This window comes from Brienomyrus brachyistius, chromosome 21, assembly GCF_023856365.1.
Source record: "Brienomyrus brachyistius isolate T26 chromosome 21, BBRACH_0.4, whole genome shotgun sequence".
Taxonomy (NCBI): Eukaryota; Metazoa; Chordata; class Actinopteri; order Osteoglossiformes; family Mormyridae; genus Brienomyrus; species Brienomyrus brachyistius.
Window position 1 is genome coordinate 9,966,359 of NC_064553.1, and position 20,621 is coordinate 9,986,979.

Sequence of the window (20,621 nt, forward strand, 5' to 3'; positions counted from 1 at the left end):
CCCAATAGGATAAGCGGTTTGGAAAATGGATGGATGGAAATTTAACTTAAAACAGCGACCGGTCGCCATAAAGTTTACGAATTTCACTCTACTTCATCTTAAGAAGTATATATTGTCAATGGGCCAATTTAGGTGTGAAAAGAACCTGCCAAATTTACAACCACTTCATCACAGTATTTGAAATATAATATGCTGATGTTTATCTCAAGAAAAGATTTCCCAGATACACTATACAGCAGTTTCAGTTTCCATCAGGGTGAAGGCAGTTACACGAGAGGCTGATGTCGGACCCGTGGGTCCGTGACAATGGAGGCCATCGCAGTCCTGGGCTTTGTGGGCGTGGTCGACAGCAGAGACATGGCTGTACGCCTACGCTGTAGCTACACCCTGCCGGCCCATTGCCACCATGCACGTTGTCAGTTGGTAATTGCCATCTACGATGCAGGCATCAGGCTGGGTCTAGGCCTGACGGGAAGGATTCGGGACGGCGGGGAACTAGACAGATCTGCCCTGGCATTGGGTTGGGGGGGCAGGTGCAGACGTCAGCCCCATACCGGACTGTCGACCGCACACTACCTTTCTGCATTCTTAATCTTTGCTTGTCCTTCCTGGTTCAAAACAAGACCTCTTCTGTCTTTTCTTCAGGGTAAACAAGACCATACACATCCCCTTTAAAAGTCCGTCTCTGACAGGACACCGCAAGAAGTCATCAGCACACTTCTGGAAACGTCTTTCTCTCTGCGGTGTGTGTTCGGCCAGGGTGTCCAAAAGGCTTTCGAATTAGCCACTCAGAGTTTCGTTAAAATACTCGGCAGCGTCGCCCTTTACCGGCCGCTTAGGACGCTGTTCTTCGCTTGTAATTTTAAGAACGTGCGGAATTATCTCCCAACACGGTGACCCATCCTAATCGAAAGCCCGGACTGGCGGGGCGTCATGCATCATATACCAGAAAGCACTGCCGTCAGCTAACGACCACTAGTGCCGAGATGGACCCTGAGATCCAGGGAATGCTGTGCTCGATCCCGACCGCACGTTTAATGAGTTTGGTCCCCCTGGAACAGTGGGAAGTAGTTTCCATCAGCTTATGAATCACATTTTGGGCGTATTTTATATAAAAACACAACTGGATATCAGAGACGGTTTGTTAGCCTTGGCTATAAATTTTTTTTTTTAACTGTATTATTTTTTAATTTTTTTTGCTTTCCAGAAAAAGGGAGAAACATCAGTGTGACTTTACTGCAACTAAAAACAAACAAAAAAACCCACAAAGATACTTGTAGCAAGAGTTCATATCTAAAAAAAACAAAAAAGTTTTGGCACGAAATGACAACTGTAAATTATAACTCAAATAGTATTACATTTGTCTGCATGTCTGGAAAAGGGCAATGAAACCTTTACCCTGCAGATGTTTTTTCTTTTGGTTTAGGAAATTCCAAATGGTGATATTAAATATTAAAAAAACTATAACTTTACCTTACGAGCAGAGACAAACACCCTCGGCACTGTGCAGCACGCCCCCGAACAGCAGCCTTTGTTTTCCCACGTGGGTGTCAGGACTTCCTTAAACACACCTGGCAGTGGAAGACTCTGACGTTCCCAGTAACGCTGATATTGCAGGAAGATATTTCAGGTTTAAACAGAACGCTTGGATGGATGGATTAAGCAAAGTGATGGGTGGGGTCGACAAGGCTTAAACATTCGGGGGAGGGTTTTTTTTTGGTGGGGGGGCAGGGCTGGCTGTAACATTCTGGGCAGCGTTTTGTGGGCGGGAGGGGAGACTTTTCAATGCCTGTTAGAGTGGCAATGTGGAGAAAAAAATAAGATTTAACACTTTAAGGTCTGAGAATATGCTGCCTCACTCTGTGTGGTTGTAGTGCGGGGGGCTGTTTATTTCACACATTGGGGGGTTCTGGCTTCCTGGGGATCTCCGTGGCTGCGTTCACGTGAAGCCTTACGAATGAACAGCCTGTGCATCGGTGTATCGTGTGGTTAGGAGTGAGTGTGGGGATCCTGAATCCGAAAAGACAACGACAGGACACCGGCTATGTTTGTGACACGTTGTTTAGCGAATACATATCATTAATTTCATTTTAGGACATATCATAGCAGCCCTAATTAATCCTGACTGAGCCCCGACTCTGACCTCAGGTTTCCGGCTTCGTGTTAAACACAGGGGATTTTTTTGTGGAACTACCCAGCTGAGAAGCCTCATTCTCATGTCCCAGGTTGGGGGAAGGTGGTGTGTGGGTGTGTAGTGAAAGAGCGATGGGGGCGGGGGATTTAGGCAAGGTGTTCCGTGTCACGCAGGCCGACGTATGCGGCCTGGACTGAGCCGTCGCTAAGAGGAGCTGGGCCGCTGCAGGTCTGGCCTTCCTCGCCTGTCTGGGAAGGTGAGAGAATGACGAATAGGGCCGTCTAAAAAGCCACCCTCCTCTCCGCCTCCACCCCCCCCCGAAGGCGCTACGTCGGCCCGATTCATTACAATAACACTTTCCAGAGAGGGGAGTGTGCTCTCTACTCCTCAGAAGGTGTGCCAGACATTTTAACACAGAAAACCAGTCTCCGAATCCTTTCAAATTTTACATTACTCCTTTTCTTTCATTTTTCAATTAAATATATATATATACAGTATAGTTTGCCTCCACTTAAACAGAAATACACAAGACACTCGTACATGGACTCACAGACAAACAGGGAATAACTCATACATTTAAAGCACAAATTAGACACATTAATTAATTGTAGACTTACGCCAACCCTAGAGCCAAATTATTCTTATTAACGCTATAGCAATTAGTACATGAATAGGGTAGATTAATCAACTAAGGTTCTGACAGGTGCTTTCCCTTTAAAGAGATCAACTGTTCTTAGCGTTCTAATTTTACATATTAATTGTCCAATTTTATAAATTAATTTCGTTCTTTGAAGATTTCCAGACAGAATGTGACTAGTTCCTCATAAGGAAAGTTTTGAACTACAGTAAAGATGGAAACACTTCTTCAAAGATGAGAATCAGGATAAAAATTGCGAGACACAGTAATCCGACAGACGCGCGGCATCTGTGGGGCCCGTTGGATATTAAATATACAGCACATGGTTTAATACCACGCTGTATCAACATTTATTTATGTTAAATTTGTAACCATGTGATTGTAGTACAGCAAAAAGCATGTACCTCTGAGCTCTTTTAAACCTCTGTTTGGATAGTGTTACATGTGTGGCAGAGTGAGAGTCTTCACCAAACACTTTGTATTTATATTCATGATGAGCGGGTGGATTTTTACACCACCGATGCTAACTGTGCACCAACTGATCTTCTGTGTGAGCTGAGTTTTATTTCTCTTATTTTATTTAGCTTTGGCCCAGCACTTGGTTTGAGTTGTTAGCATCTCTGCATTTAATGTCCTCAGTGTCACTGCAAAGGCCATGCAGGCCTTCATAGGCTAAAGCATGTTATTAAATCTGCCCCCAACACGTATTCTCATTTTCTGCCACGCCTCCGTACACACGACCATCTCGGCCCTGGGTCGAGGGTAACGTGTCCTCGATGATGCTGTCAGTTTAGCGCCGGGGTTTTACGCCTTTGACCTCGCCGCGATATTGCGCAGGATTTACTTTTGCTATTACATGTCAATTTGAGCGGTTGATGGCCAACGTCTCTATTGGCACCGTTGTCTTAGTGTTAGTGAAACAGCTCGTAAGACAGGAGGGGAAAGAGACGAGCAGAGAGAGGAGATTGTGAAAAGGAGGGCGAATCACTGTCTGTTTCTCACTCCCGGTGGTCTTCCTTCGAGGGTCCTGTCAGACGCAACAGCAGTGGGTCACGCCTTTAACAGGAAGACTGTCAGAATCGGAGGGTGGGTGGGGGGGTCGTCTGGGATTGGATGGAAGGGACCTGGAGATTAATACGTTGTTTTGACAAGGTGCAGACCATTATGGGATGCAGAGAAGGTGAGGAAAAAGCCCCTCTAATAAACGGCGCCCTCTCAAAGGCGGGGAGAGGAATTGCAGTGTACCAATGTGACCTTTTTCGTTTTGGAGACCTTTTTGATTAGCATTTTCGAACTGCGGAGTACAGACAGGCAGACTGGAGGGGGGGGGGGTAGGTGGCAACCTTGGCCCACATATTTGATAATAAGAATCGCATTGATGAAAACTCACCTTTTTATCTTTTGCCGCCGTTTTTTGTGACATTTCTTGTGACGTGAACATGTAAGGAAAAGGGTAATAATGAAGTTATATGCTGAATGTCGCCCGGCATGGGGGCTCCCGTGGGTAGCTCTGTTATACCTCTGGGTTGGGAGATGTGTATATTTTCTCCATGGGTGGGTTGCCTTTGCACACATGTTTCCCCCATAGTCCAAAGTCATGTAGCTAGTCTAACTGCTGACTCTAATATACTGTATTGTGTGCAGAGGTAAATAAAGGGGCGGGGCCACAGGGACACTTGCCCCAGCTGAAAGCTGATTGGCCCCCTCCCTTATCACTCACCAATTCAAAACAAATTATTGGCTAATGATACGGTTGGCCCCTCTTATATTCCCCCACCTGTTGGGAGTTCTCTTGCTATATGTGTATTTGTTTGCATTCCAGTTACATAACTCGAAAGTCTTTTCTCCGCTCAGTATAAAGTGATCGACACAATGGCACAACGACCACGTTTTCAAAGCGCAACGGACATAAAAAAAAAAAAGTTTTAAAATAGCGAGGTGCGCCTTTATTCCTCAGCTTCTTCACAGAGACAGACATCCACCTGACCTGTCGCACCCGAACTGCGGAGGTGAGAATAAAGACATCTGCGGCTCGAAGTGCTTTTTAAAGAAATAAACGGAATAAAAGATCAGCCAAGGTTAATTGAGGCGGGGAAAATGGTGGTGTTCAGAATGGACCGCACGTCGACACGAAGTACATTCTCGTGCTCCTTTTGACTCTTCAGGTCATCCGAGTTTTCATTCATCCCACAAATATTTCCTTTTAAATAAATCAAAATCTGATAATCCTTATGTATACCAGGGGGGTGTCTTCGCAGAAATACCTGCAGAGTGAAGTCGCACATTCTTCCGGCAAACATGGAATAATTGCACGACAGTTTCAACACACTAGGACTTCCATGAACGGTAAAATCCCGTTTTGCATAACAAATAGCTTTTTCACAATACACACATGTCACAGGAATGGGCGTTGTCCTTTCGATTGCTCCACAAAGAGTTTTAATTGTTGAACGTGTCACAGAAACGTTTGGGACCGCATTACTTGTTAAGTTAGTCATTTTAAAGGTCTTTAAAATTAAGTAAAATTGTTTTTATATAACTATTTTATTATGCTGTAGCTCGAAACTAAAAAAATAAATTAGAAACATATGATTCTGTTTCCCACTGGTAATTCATAAATAACCTTGAAGAGCCCTGAACTTGTGCTGTGAAGCATTTTTTTCTTCCCTAGTATGTCAATTAAAAGTCACATCGCCTCAAGCTCATCTTGCGACCCAGAGCTTGTTAAGTTTGTGTTTATCAAAACAAAGAAACGCTTGGTTAATCACAGAGTCTGTTCTCCAAAGGGGTGATATATGAAATCTCATTAAGTCCTTTTTACCTTTCAACTGGTCAAACAATTTACATTTGTCCTTCTCTTCGACGATAAACATTTGCCTGTTTGAAAAACATGCCGACTCACCAAACAGACATGGAGAGCTGGCTACAGGCACATTTTGGCTTCGGATTTTATTAGTATTATTATTATTATTATTATTATCTTTTGTAAAGCAGCTGACAGAAAAGTGTAACGACATGGAATTAGATGATTATTTGTTTTGACTCCTTTTGACTCCCAGCTGATCTGTAGCAACACTGACCCATGTCAGGGACCGTCGAAATCTTTTGAAGATCGCCTTATAGAAATCCTTGTTTACAGTGCGGACAGCAGTGAAGTCGAGTCACGGGATTGTGGCGTTGTTCTGTTGGGCCGGCTGCAGATAGCCGTTGGAGATCATTAGCATCACGAGAACGTCCATCCCGCGGGGGGGGTTAGGAGTAAGACTGGATTTTCTTGTAGCACCTTGCGCTGCCACTCCGGCGATGAGGTCATGACAAATGATGAATCAAAAACAATAATTATGACATCAAAATGATACAGAGGCGAGGAATGATTAAGGGTTCTGTATGCTTGTTTCCAGTGAACTGTGACCCTGCTTTCGACTTTGAAGTTTAATTTTTTACTTGCGTGAGAAGGTAGACCAGGGTGTGGGACCATCGCATCCTTATAAAGGATTTGCTGCAGATTTATGTTTGTGAGCCTATTGTCTGCTGTTTGTTGCTGCTTATCTATCGCATTGTCACATTCCATTTCATTCTAAGTTCTGTCCCTCCAATTACCCAGCAACGGATACCTTGATTTTTGAGGCTAAATGTCTCCCATATCCTTGGTGTCCTCCCATTATTAATCTATAAGTCAGGCCTGTGCTCACGCGTTACATAAATAGCGCGTTTTAATAGCGCAGATCTGGTGATTTAAATGCTTTCTGCCACTTGTCGATAGCCCGAGCTAACCGCCTGCCAAAAATTTGGATTTAATAGAGGTCAGATGGAAGGCTTATTCTCTGGCTCACACTGCTGGCTCTTAAAAATAATAGAAAGAAAGAAAAAATATGCATGACGCATTAAAAAGTAAGAATATTTCATAAAATACGTTAAAATAATTATGGTTTCAAATTTGAACTGAATTACAAAACAGGCCTATGGTGTTTAATACCCACCACAATGCAAACAACTGTAATAATTGTAAACAGGGTGTGAAATTTTGACAGCTTATTATGTGGATGACGGAAAACGAGCGATTATGGTGACATTTGTTTATCATTAGAACATCTCAGCAATGCCAAGGATTTTAAGCATATAAACCTCACAATTTTGAGGAACCTTACTAAGCTATATTCCAGTATGTGATTGTCAATAAAAAACTCAAAAAAGATGGACATAAAAATGCATTAAAAGTACAAGAAATGTGGGGTTCGGTCGATTGGCTATTATTTCCTTTTGTCATTTCCCTTCCATCACCATCCATTCAGCAATATAAGGAGTTTCCCGTTGGCTTAATTAGCTCAGAGTTTGACTTACAAAAAAATGTTCTGAGGGCAGAAGGAACAATGATTGCTTCAGAGAGAGAACCAATCAAACTGTAGAGGAGGTAGGTCCAAGCGACTAGAGCAGGTGGGACCAACCAATCAGATGTCTTAGTCCTGCCTCCTCTACAATTTGACTGGTTAACTCTCTGAACCAATCATTGTTCTTTCGGCCCTCAGAACATTTTTGTGAAAGTAAAACTCCCACGAGCTTAAAATTACGGAAATCATAGCTAAGAACTTGCACTGGGGTCGGATTGTTGTAATCGTCATGACGTTAAAACTAAACTTTGTATGTTAAGTTGTATTGTCTTTCTTTAGTAAGTACATATCACCTTTGCAGTTCACCAAGTACATTAAGTTAAAGTACTTAACTTGAAGTAGTTTAATAGTGTTTGGATGCGCACACACTCAACTATGTCACATATGGGAAAATTTTTTCAGGAATAGACGTTTCTTCTGCACACCCTTCTAATTTGTTCTTAATAAGCAAAACCACACAGAAAGTCTTCAAGTTAACCTCAAGTATCTGAGGTTAAGATGCACATGAATATATGAGATGATCTACTGCCTACTTGAGGGTTACTTTGCATCACATTTTGACATATGTAGCAGAGACTTTTATCCAAAGCATCGTACAATTGACAAGACAGGGTCAGACAGTCCTTGAAGCGACTGGGGGTTAAGGGCCTCGCTCAACGGCCCAACGGTAAGATCTCTCTGCTAGCCTTGGGATTTAAATCACCAGCCTTCAGCTCACGGGAATAGCAGGCTAACGTGCTGAGCTACACACACACAAACACACCTTATATTTGAATTTTACCACTGCTATGTGTGTCGAGTCTGCATTGGTCTCTCCCTGCAGTCAGTCGATTTAGGGCAGGGGTCACCAAGATAGTGCCCGCGGGCACCAGGATGCCCCAAGGACCAGATGAGTTGCCCACGGACCTGTTCTAAAAATAGCACAGCTCAGCAGTTAGCAGCGTCTAAAATTTTATTTTATCCTGTTGCTATTCTTCTTTACTCATATTTGCATTTATATAGCATCTTTAATTATAATAATATATAACTAAAGGTAAACTGAGCAAATTTGTTATTTAAGAAGAGTGTATCGAACTGGTAGCCCTTCGTATGGCTCAGTTCCCGTGAAGTGGAGGTGACCACTGATTTAGGCTCTATAAATTGCCCATAGTGTGTTTGCCCTCCAACAGACTGGCATACCACCTAGGGTATTTCATCTATAACCATGTTTCCCAACCTGGTCCCTGGGGACTCCCACATAGTCCCCGTTTTTCGCCTTCCAGACGGTCCACTGTGGACAGAGGAGGGTTCAAAAATGTGGGCCCTCTGGGGGGTCCCTGAGGACCGGGATGAGAAACACTGCTCTATGATGTCTCAGAGACCCCCCCCCCACCCCCCACGCCTCTTAATAAGCAGTTGGAAGATAAGGAGTCATAGAAAAAGACTCAAAGATATATGACTTTTGTGTGCAATTCAGCAGCTTTCAGTTTTTTAAATCCATGTAATACAATTGAGTACATTATTCCTGTACAAGCAACACAAAGGACTTGGTAAAGCTATTGTATTAATTTAATTGAATTGTAGCATTAATGACCTTAGCAAAGGTCAGGCGGTTTAGGATTAGCTTAATGCATAGTGTAAGGAGTAATTCAGCAGCATATGTAAATACTTTAAACTCCCAGGCATTCCATTGTTTATTTTGAACAAAAGACCGTTCATGTAACGATTCAGTGAGTATTTAACGTAATTCCATAGTGCAATCGCATCCCCTTTTATTGTGTGACTGACATAAAGCATAACCGAAGGCTTCACATTGCAATCAGCACTTTGGATCTGAAAGAGGGAAGCGGAAGCACACATTATTTGTTTGGAAGAGGAAGGGACAACAAAGCAGCATGTGGGGGGGGGGGAGACACCGACGAGAGATGGAGTGGAGAGGGGAAGGGTGGAGCAGGGATGCACCTCCGACAGCAGTGACAGAATGATGCATCACATGGGGGGGGGGAGTTCGCTAGCGAATGCTTTCTGTTGGGGTGACAGCAGCACCGGGGGAGACAAACTCAGCAGAAGGGAGCAGCTTCAGACCTTGCCAGCGTCGACTCCGCGAAAATCTGAAAATATTCTATAGTCCGTATTATTAGAAAAGGAGATTAAAACACAAAGAGCGACACAGGAGACACGGACGCACATAAATAACTAAGCTGCTCATTGACGTCAGGGGAGCCTTGTGGCCTGTGTTCAACATCCCCGCATACATCCTTAACAAATCAATTCCTTTAAGCTTCTCCTGAAATAGCAGGTGTACAATTTGTCCTTTTTGTATGCCTACCGACACTGTCAAGCATGTTTTCAACAATAACCCTCTGGATCTAGCGAGAAATGCTGTGTTTCAGTTAGACAACTTCAATGCAGTGGGATAAAAATAGCCTGGTTCAAGATTCAAAGCGCTTGGGGCCTGGTTTAGTATGGAGTGCAAACCCAGCTCCCAGTTTGAAATTACTTCTTTATTTCCCCTTCTTGGTTTAAATCCAGATGTTTTTTTTTTTTAAGCCATTTGATGAAAAAGTCCGATAATCGAATCTATTCCAAACCTAACCACTTTTCTGATGAGCACGAAAAATGACGGGACAGTTTAACAAAGACACACTGGTATTCGTTACGCTAGAACTCAGCAAACGGTTCACATTCATTCAACATCTTCTGAAATCGGGCAAGTGTTTCCCAAGCATTAAAAATAGCTGTTCTGTAGTCCAAACACAGCTTGATCTGGCCTTACCTAAGTTATTTTATTTTCAGGCTTCATCTTGACGTCTGTACGTGGCTGGCTTAACTGTGCAGACTTCCTCCATAATTAAGGCACCATTTTAAACCTGGGGAATTCGCACAGTCAATCAGTAAGTAACTGGAAGTCAAACCAAATACTTCCAGAATTTGAATTCCAATGATAACTTCGCCTGGTGGGACAGAGAAGGAAAATAATTACCTCCCCAAACCCCCTTGTAAGTACTTGAGGTTCTGTGTGAGCGACCACACACGCACGCACGCCCCCACAAACAGATTAAAAAGTCCATACAATTTCTCTTTCAGCGCCTGTCTCTTATTGATAAAGTGCCCACAAACCCCAGAGTCCGCTGTTACCGTTTTTGTCCTCATTTTCCTCCCGCTTTTTTACTGTCAACTTGTGTCTTCTTTTGTGTGCGTATTGAGAGAAAGAAATCTTTTCTAGTGCTGCGAGCAGATTCAAAACGGGGAAAGAGGCGGATGGGAAGGCCTGATCTGGAAAATGGGGGAGAGAAGGAGATAGAAGGAGGAATCGAATACGCGGCACATTGCTAACTCCGGTAATTTGTGCTGTCTTAGTTGTCGCCCTGACGACGATGGGAGGCGACACTTGAGCAATTCGGCCTGGCCGCCTGAGGAAGGTGGTCACCAGTCCTGATGAATATTTTCCAGCACATGCTGCGGGTTTGTTTTTCTGGCATTTTGGGTTGAAGTGCATGCGACTCTGCCGCGCTTAAAAAAATAAATAACGTTAAAGGTGAGCACTAATGCGATTGGCTCAAAGTGATGCAGGGGGAAAAAAAAGTCGGTAAGAAATGAATCGATGTAAGAAGATTGCTGTAAATCCTACATCCTGTGTGTCATATTATGTCAGGTTTAGTTTAACAAACGCAGACAGAATCATCATCAGCTGTGTGGGAAACCGAGAGCATTCCGAGGCGATTAAAGAACAGATCCCCAGAACAAGGTACTTTTCTTAAGAAAATATGCAGCCGTTTAAATGTTCAACACGTGAACGCCTTGAATGATGTACTAAACAAATAAGTGTAAGTAACATAAATCTCTATGAGGACGAGGGTATTGAAAGCATGAGGAAGTGGACTGCGATGTCTGAGAACGGACTGTAATGGGGGAGAAGAAATGAGAATTGTTTTGTCTGAGTCTGTCAGAAGCAGGGAGGGTTACGGGGTCACGATAAGCGGCGTGGAGCTTGTGCAGTGGTAGGAGGGTGACAGGCAGGTGACCCCCCTCCCCTCCATCCCGCAGCCCAGCCTCGACCATCTCGCAGGGAGTTCCACGGGCGCCACCGAGCAGCAGGTAGACGGCTGGCGTGAGCTGGATCTCGGGGGTGTAAGCGAAAGCGAGTCAAACGGCCGGCAGCAGACAACAGCGTCCAACTGAGTCGCCAGAGTAGAACTGGGTGTTATGAGTCAGTCATGTCAGCCTGCGACCTCCGCTGGTATGTATCACCCGTGACAGGACACCTCCACCCCCCAAACTCCAATAATGATGGGGAACTTGAGGAGACTCAGAGTTCCATCTCGGTGCTGAGGTTTCATTTTGGCGCCTGAGAATTCCAAGCCTCCCTCCATTCCTCCTCCTCACCCACTTCCCCCGCTTGTTAATCTTTTACCATGCTGCCTCCCTCCTTTTACCACGGTTGGGTTAACTAATAAGGAGCCTTCCGGAATGTTCTCTGCCCCCCCCCCCCCCCCAGCTGTGGGGTGGGTCTCGCTCCAAGAGACCGTGTCACCACTCTAGGAAGAGCAGAAATCCTGTGAGGCAGGAGACACGAGCTGGTATGACGCTGCCGTCATGCGGGGTCAGATTGCGGCGCGTTTACCTGTGATAGGGAGAAGGTGCTGGAAAGTCAGGAGGACGTGGCAAGAGTCGCCTTCCCGGAGGAGTGAGCTGAGGCTGAGCAGATCTAGCAGCGGCAGCTACTCTCCCGGGTGTGCGAAGCGTGGGTGTCTGTTTCTCACTAAAGCCATACTGTCACCTCGATGTGGCAGCCATCTAAATAAATAGAATTCGAACCCGCAGGGGAGCTTGGGGTATTTCCTGCGAGCGCTCAATCCCCAGTTACCGCTCGTAACGCTACGCTGGGCCCATCTCACACTGCTCGCGCCTTGCGGGAAACTCTCTGCCCGTGCTTGACGTTTCATGGCCGTGCTACCGCTCGGAACGCCGCTGAACTTAAACGTTTCACCATCCCAGACGACGTCCCATAATTTCGCTTTAATGAGATCCGCATTACTTCATATGTCATCCGGTGCGAAAAGGAAAAAAATCAAAATACATCGCTCAGTAATAATGGTAATAGCTAATGAGCTCAATGCTGTTTCCGCACCCCTCCCCCCCCACCCAGGCGTAATGTATGGGACTGTAAGCGTATCTAAACGCGATTAGTAGCACTTCCATCTTGCGGCTGGCTAATGCGTTCACCAGACGGCCGTGGACATCTGATTACGACAGTTTGTATGTGAATCGGTGCCAGCGGTACGTTGCTCGAATAGAGATTCTTTTGATGCCATTCCAAGACCCATTCTCTTAATGCCAAGCTGCAGCTGAAAAGCCGACGGCGAGGCCCCTCTCGCTGGGGAGGGCACGCCAGTAGCCTGGCCCGGGAAAGGCCGCTAAAATTACGCGACGCATTTCATTAAAAGATATGGACAAAGGTCACGTTTCTGCCGTTGGTTTTTCGCTTTTATTAGAAATGAGGGAGGCCGTGTGACCGAAGTGGCCCGCAATGACGAGACCGGCGCCCGGCCACAGAGGCTCGGAGAAACTAAAGGAGCAGGCTGGGTTAACCAGGTGCACTGGGGCTGGTGACCTCATCCGTTCCCTTTGGGGTCATGTGACTCTCTCCTGACAGAACTAATGTAACGCTCCCACACATCACATCCCTCCACCAACCCCCCCCATCCCCACCACTCAACTATGAATTTACCCAGAATCCCACAGTTCTTTAAGATCCATAGGTTAATTACATCCCCCATACAGATAAAAAAAATACTCATATAATGCCTGGGAACTATCCCAGGAAGGTGCAGGGCAGGACCCATGCGGCTGCTGGGAAAGTATGCAGAGTCCTGACATATACAGCCAGGGGGGCATACATAACCATTGGAACTGTTTTAAGGGATGGGGCCGTCATTGGGAGGTAGGTGCAGAAGCGAAGGACCTCGTTGTGAATTAAGGAGGCTCAGGCTTGAAGCTGAGGTGCATTCTGGGCCGTGCTGAATCGTGGCTGATTCACACACTCTGAGTTTTCCGTCTGTGCTTGGGCCCTTCTTGTGTCGTCGGGTAACGCGGCGAGAGCCCAATCCGCAGCGAAGCCCCAACCTCCCGGCAACAACTCCACGCTCATGTTGCTAGGACACCGCGGCGAAAGTTCCATCCCGGAATATCGGGCTCCTTCCAAAACCGCTAATCCGGCAATTTGTTTCTTTAATCGAAAGCCTGAAGAAGAGATAGGGTCACGGCGGAAGTTCAGGAGGCGTGCGTTCGTGGGCGGATACAGCCTTTAACTAGGCGAGCCACTGTTCGGAAAGGACACACATACGCTCACTCTCACGCACACACACCCACACACGAGACGGACGGATATACAGCATAGGAGGGCAGGGGAGGTGGGGCTGAGTTTGGCCAGAGCTCGCCGCTACTTCTCAGCAGTTCACCCTGCTCCAGCCTCCCGTCTGGGAGCCTGTGCTCGGAAAGGAATCCCTTCTCCCAGCAGCAGAATTCCTGCAAACCCAGGTCCTGCTGACTGCATTCCTCCTGCCAAATGAGAGATTCCGCACAGAATCAGCAAGTAACGAATAAATATGCCAACAAGTAAAGGAAACTCCGTTTTCTATCTTTGCTGCCGTTTGGAAGGTGCCTGCCGTGCGCGCTCACCAAAAGCCTCCCTCTGCCGAATAAATCCCAAATTTCAGTATAGTTAAACGTGCCGGCTGTACTGGCACACTGTGTCTTCAGGATAAATGGACTGTCTGTATCTGTCCAGCAACCAATCAGGAAGGCTCAGCGACGGCCCTACCTGAAAATACGCCCAGAAGACTAACTGGATCAGCAGAGTGATTTAACTGAGCTGTCAATCAGAGTGTATATATATATATATATATATATATATATATATATATAATTATGAAATGAAATTGAGTTGGTGGACTTGAGAAGCCCGATTAATTAGTCCGTTTAGTGTGCAGGTAACTTTAATTACCATAATTACCATTACCCCATATAGTTATCCCAGCGTAGTCCAGTCTCAAGCCATCTGTTTTCAGGTTGCAGATTTAAACATCTTTAAACATCTGTTTATATTACAAATCCTACTTATTTATTAATTTCATTTGAAGCGTGGCCCTAAGTACCGAAGATGCGTGGAAATTATTTATATGGATCTATGGAAGCATTTACTCATTCATTTCACGAGGCTGCAGTCGCGCTCAGGGGCTTGGCTGGAATATTTCGCTTCGCTATGATTTTAAGTGAAGAATCTGATAAAACGGCTAATTTTTTTTCCTGAGGTTTTTTATCTCAGACCCCATTGAGAATTGTGGAAGGGCCCATAATTGCTTGTACCCATCATACCGTGATTAAGGTGTCTCTGGACTCACTGGCGGAGTGGGTGGGCCTCTGACACTCACAGGAGCCCCCCCCCTCCATCCCCCCCAGCTCCACCCTACCCCCCTCGGCTCGGGATACACTCACCAAGCAGAATCCATCACCTCTTCATTATCCACCGATCCATCACGCCATGTTTACCAAGGAGAATTTCATTGTTGCGGGGCAAACACGTCCACAACCCGTTATCTACCTACTACCACCCTGAGGGGGTGTTCATTCATTCCCCCCCCCTCCAGGACAGTCACATGAGACCTATCTAACTGGCCCCGTGCACCTTCCGAAATGCTGGGAAAATTCCAGTTCACTTAAGCACACAGGCCGCATTGCTGCGAAACTAATAATTATTTATCTCTATAATCACATAACCAGATATCCTCAATTCATTAAAATACTCATGATATTTATATCTACATATACTTATTGTTTTGTGTACTTAGCTATATATATCCAGTTTTATTTTTTCACATATTTTTCATATAAGGTTTACAAAGTCTGCCCAGTAGCTGGTACAGCGATTAAGAATATATATTCATTACCAGAGGGTTGCCAGTTCAGGCTCCAGAAAGTCATATCATTGAGTAATGCACTAATCACATACTGTTTCTACTGTATAAATGGGTAAAGTTGTAGCTCTGAATAAATACATAAGGCCGGTCAAACAAAGCGTATTCAGTGCCGTATTTTAACAAGCAAGATGCCACATGATCCTTTGCAGCAGATATTCCCCAGACTCCAGAAGATCTCCTGAACTTCTCATTGGAACATTGAACGAGCGGACTGCCGCACTTAACCTTTTTATAGCCACGTTTTTTAAGCCTAGTGTGGGAACGACATGGCGGCTAGAGAGAGAGACTCTCTCCTTTATTTCTTTCTTTGCATTCCGCCGTTTTGTCTGTAAGGATGCTGCATTGTTTTCTCACGGTCTCTGTGTTGTGGCGTCGACGGAATTTCCCGGTACCACACCTCAATCTTCTACCCCATAACTTTTAAAAGGACACCGGGTCGGACCCTTAGGAATGGAGGCTTCTCAAAAGTGTGGGGCGTGGATGATGCCCCGCCCACTCTCATGATGTCATAGGACCCATCCCACAATTCCACTGGCTTTCATTGCATCCAATGTTCCTATTGCCCATCCCATTGGCCACGGGGTCTGAATTTGGTCAGCAGGCCGAGAAATCCTCCCTGTTACCGTATAAATGCATAATTCGAGCGTATTAGGGTCAATTATCTAACTATGCATGAGGAAGCCTTTCAGTGAGGCACAAGGACGGAGTTTGTCTGCATGTACATACAAGTCATCTAATAATATACAGCTCAGGGGAAGGGTCTGATGGTCCACTTCTACCTGTTATTTTCTTCTAAAGCTTGCTTAGCACCAGACTTTCTTTTATTGCCGGCTTTGTCAGAAGTTTTGCAAATAAATCTTGCCTGACAGGAAAGTGAGAAAGGTTTGAGTCAAATTATAATGCGTCTTGGGCTGAGTGGGTGCGGCGGTGATGAGCCGCTTAGATCACAAGCTGCATACCTCTGAACTCAGGTTACAGCTAACGCGCGAGTTACGGTAGCTCCCGCGCTCGCTGTCGTCGCCGGCGAGTTTGACCTTTGCACGAAACGAGGGGAGCCGGTTAAACGTAATAATTCATTTGAAAAGCTCAAAAGGCTTCCGCATGGATTTCCTGTGCCTCGATTTCACCTGAGTGAGCCGTATATGTTCGGAGGTCGCCACCTGCTTAGTGTTGTTCCCCCGTTTGCAAAGCGAGTGCAACATCGTTCGGAGAACCTCGGCTCATTTGCACTCCCCGTGGCACCAGGACTCAGTCAGGAGAAGCACATTAATGGGACTCACAATGTTTACATTTCGCCTTGGAAAAAACACACACACACACACACACACACACACATGCTAATAAGCTGGTGCGCTCTATAGAGAGGCTGCGATCAGCTCTTAAAACAAACTAAGCTCTTCACATATATACAATGTAATAAATCACTTTTTTATGCACGGCAAACAGATCTGCGTGACGGTTTTATTAAAATTACACGTCCAAAGCTCTCTCAAGGAACAGGAAGCCTGGTTCATACCCTTTACACGTCTTAAATGATCACAGATAACCATTAACTAACCAGTTAACTGCTTACAGGGAATAAATGGGCACTTGAAAATGTGTTTATTCAAATGTCTGTTCCTCTTAGATCAAATTAAAAGCAATGCCACTATATTCCATATATTTTGACTGTGTTTGTCTTAAAGGAAAACTTATGTGTTCTATTCATCTACTATGCCCATTTGTCCTGTGCAGGGTTACAGGGGGTCCGGAGCCTATGTTGGAGGCTGCGGGCGCAAGGCAGGGAAGAACCCAGGATGGGGGGCCAACTTCCCACCTATGGACAAGTTCGGCAGCCCTGTTCTTGAGAAACCCAAAAATGAGAAGGTAAATTAGGATGCATGAAAGGCAGCCTTGACGTGAGAAGCTGAGAAAGCCTGGGTCAGTTCAGGGAGCGGCCGGTGAGTCCGGCGATGCTCCAACATGACTCAGCCTCTCCTCCCAAACTGGCACATCCAAAGAGAAGAGGGAAGGCCAGCGTCAGCCGCCACACGCCCAAGCAGAGGTAAACATCTGCTGAGCGGCCCTCCCGGTCTCCTCGGCCATCTGCTCCTCCGTCGCTGCACGTTAATAAGCTGGTGGGGGCCCTCTGACGTTCTGCCCTAGGAGGATACGGGATAGACTTGGAAAAATAAAAGAAAAAGTTTGAGTCCTTGTGCTTGATTTTGCCCATGAAGTGATACATGTGTCTCAGTGTAATAAATAATAGGCATGAAACCACTGGATAAGATTTCCATGTCTGGCAGACTGCAGGTAATGATCCCTATCCTGTGAATGAGTATTACACACATTGTGTGCAGGTCGCTACACAAACGATGTTCCTTCTGGAAGGATCTCGAGAGCATCAATCTGGAAATCTCTAGGCAAGCGCTGGGTGCCTTAACGCGTTTTTTATTTTTTCTCACCAGAGGCTTCAGACCGCAAAATCCCAGCAATGTTGCTGGTCCAGCCTCCCGCCGGCCCAGAGGAGAGACGCGGTATGGTGGCGGGTCGAGACCCGGTCCCTTTTATAGCACTGCTCGGTCTGTATCTATCTCAGATGAGGAGCCTGACCCTTCAGATCGTAAAAATGAGCTTGTTTTAAATTAATATTCACCCCGCAGGTAGAAAGTAAACATGACTTAAGGATATAATTCTCCTATGTGTCTGTTTGTGCGGCCCATGTGTAGTCGAGCTGTTCACTTCAGTCTTTTAGCTGTTAGTGCTGTCGATGCCCCTGTCATCTTCTACCATAAACAGGCACCTTCATTTTTTCCTAACCTCCCATTTCTGTCATCCCGCCACCTCCTCATGTACCGGCAGCCATGGCAATAGCCCCATCCCTCAGGAAACTAAATGCCAGGTTGTTGATGTTCTTGCTCAGGAGGGCGACGGCTTGGCTGCCACCAGGAAGACGGCAGGAAGGACTTTTCTGTCTTCGTGGTGGAGGTCAGTGGAGCAGGCAGAGTGGGGAAGACTTGTCGCCGATTCCAGTACAGGCCCATGGCTATACTGCTTCTTGTTAAGCGCCGTGTGACTTGGGAATTTTGATTCGGTTTGCGCTGGTCACTCTTTGTCTGAAGTGGACTAGCCTGTACTGGAAGGCCGTGATTCCTGGTGAATGCCGGGCTTGAACAGTCTGAGGGCCGAGACATCGGCCGGTTTGTTATAGTCATGAAGTTTCTCAGCTGGTGGGTTTGATTTCACTGGCGTCGCTGGGAGTGTGGTTCAGAAAAGCTCCTGCAGTTCCACAAGTGATCATGGGTTCCAACCCCAAGGAATACACTTATATTGTAACCCTTCCCTCTAATGTAAATGCCTTCAGATAAAAGTTCGATGTAGAAAATAATCAACAACTTTCCAATTCTTACAGTGAATCTGGCTTGTGACTTACTATACTGAGGTCAATCCAGTTGAGAACCACTATAATAATCCATGTTATCAATCAGGAGTCATAAATCTGTTCGGACGCATCCGGATTTTCTGTGTACGCTATACATTCCTTCTTTCTTTCTTTTTTCTCATGCACATTTGGACACGGCTGAGTATTTCGAGATGCGGCAGCGTTCGGCTTTACCGAGGCATTTCTCGTCACCGGGAGCGATGCGTCGTCCCCGCGGCGACCGGAGTGACTTCAGCACAGGCTGAGTGGAGTCCCGCTTCCCCCTCCCTGCCGTGTGTGTTTTACCCGGAGTGAGGTAACACAATCCCCTAAAGGGAAAGATTATTATTTGTATTATTAAAGTGTGCAGTGGGGTGGCGAGGGGATTAAAATTCCAGGGGGATTTTTAACACGACAGGCGACGGTCTTGCAACACTGTTCTCCTGTGCCTCGCTCTAGGAGTGCACTGCTAAGCTGAGAGAGGTCAGGTGGAAATGGACCTTTCCCTGCCCGCCTCCCCCCTTGACTCGCACACACACACACACACACACACACACACACGCACGAACCACTCTTTCTGGAAGGTAGGGGGAAATATTAAGGAACCAGTGCGAGGGAGTGGCAGACGCCGTATTGGGGAGAGAAGCTCGGCAACCGTCATGCCTGAATGAATAAGCTCAGAAACATCTGCCAGAAAGCTTCCATTAGCCCTCAGCTGTATTAGCCTCTGGCTATTTGCCTTCAAGACAATGAGGAGGATTTCTGAGAAGCGAGCAGGAAGTCTTTTTACTGTGAATTTTCCACGTCTGTAAAACAGAGCAGAACAGAGGATGGGTTTGCTTAGTGGGGAGTCAGATCTATAAAAAAAACTAAAGAAAATTAGGTTGTCAAGGAATTTGTCCGACTGTCTCGGTTCGGAGAAGGTTCTAGATGTTTCTGGTCTTTTCCCAGGCACACGGTCGTTATTTTTAGGGCCCGTGTTTTCCCCTGTGCCTGTCTGCGATTGGTCTGAAGGTGTCTTCTTCGAGACAGATGACTCCCTGTAGCCTCAGAGGCATCGAGCTCCCATCCATTAACATGTGGATGTGAGTCAGCTTGTGGAGAGGGAGAGAGCCTGTGGAGGAGGTGGGGGTTTGAGGTGGGGGGGGGGTGTGCCGTGTCTGGTAAAGTGCAGAACATTGTAGTGGAGAGGCGTCAAATGGCCCGGTTCCGGCAGAGATGTGTGTCCGAGTCACGCTCTTTTTTTGGGTATAGAAATTGGTGTCCTGCTTGGCTTGGGCCAATGAACAAATGTTGTTTGGTGGTTAACACGTCGCTGAGGTGGTAGGTTGGAGGGGTGGGGTTTGTAGGGGCAGCACACACTTGCAGACCCAGGAGTGCTAACAGAGTGTACAGAGGGACGGGGGGGGGGGGGGGGGGGGGGGGGTTACCCGCCAGACTGCGGTTTCTCTACTTAACAGCCGTGAATGTGTGCGCACCTGCCTACCGTCTGTCAGGGCCGTGGGTGGGGGGGGGAGGGGGACCGCTCTCGCCAGACGCCCACTGAAGAGCTACGCTCTCCTCTATTTGATAACCGGCAGAGCTAACCCTGGCTGGAACGCGAGGAAAGCTAAAGCTGATACGTATCACAAGGCAAGATAGGCAATATTTCTCAGGCGAGACGACCCTGAATTCTTCCAGCGGTTTTAATCCACACTATACCGATGTAAGAAAAAACTGGACTAAAGTGTACTGCGGCTGAAATAAAAGAAGCCGTGTGCTCCCAGGCAGCACGGACACTCACCACGGCCCCGAGCCCCTATGGACTGACGTCGAAACCACACGCACCTGTCCAAACACGGGTGGTCAGCACAGATTGATCAGACGTGGCAGAGATGCTGATGGTCAATCCATCTTTAGGCACGGACATGTAAGGTGGGAGCCCCCTTCGCCACAGGCCTGCAAGTGTTTAAGGGGCTTGTAGCGACTGTGGGAAGCAGTGTCTCACTCTAGCGGGGTCTTGTGCTACAGCTGGGTTAGCAGACTCAAACCTGTGATCTTCGACCTGAGGTGACCTCTCAATCCCCCCCCCCCCCCTGCCCCCCCACTGGACATAATTTCAGAC

General features: G+C 46.4%; 1 long non-coding RNA gene across 1 annotated transcript in view; it reads left to right on the plus strand.

The window, feature by feature from the left end:
* Positions 1-4,464: 4,464 nt before the first annotated feature.
* Positions 4,465-20,621, plus strand: part of LOC125717068 (uncharacterized) — a 28,894-nt gene continuing 12,737 nt past the window's right edge. The window contains exons 1-4 of the long non-coding RNA XR_007384469.1: positions 4,465-5,117; positions 16,852-17,409; positions 17,565-17,633; positions 17,959-18,833. This is a non-coding gene — a long non-coding RNA (uncharacterized LOC125717068). The remainder of the gene's footprint in view (positions 5,118-16,851; positions 17,410-17,564; positions 17,634-17,958; positions 18,834-20,621) is intronic.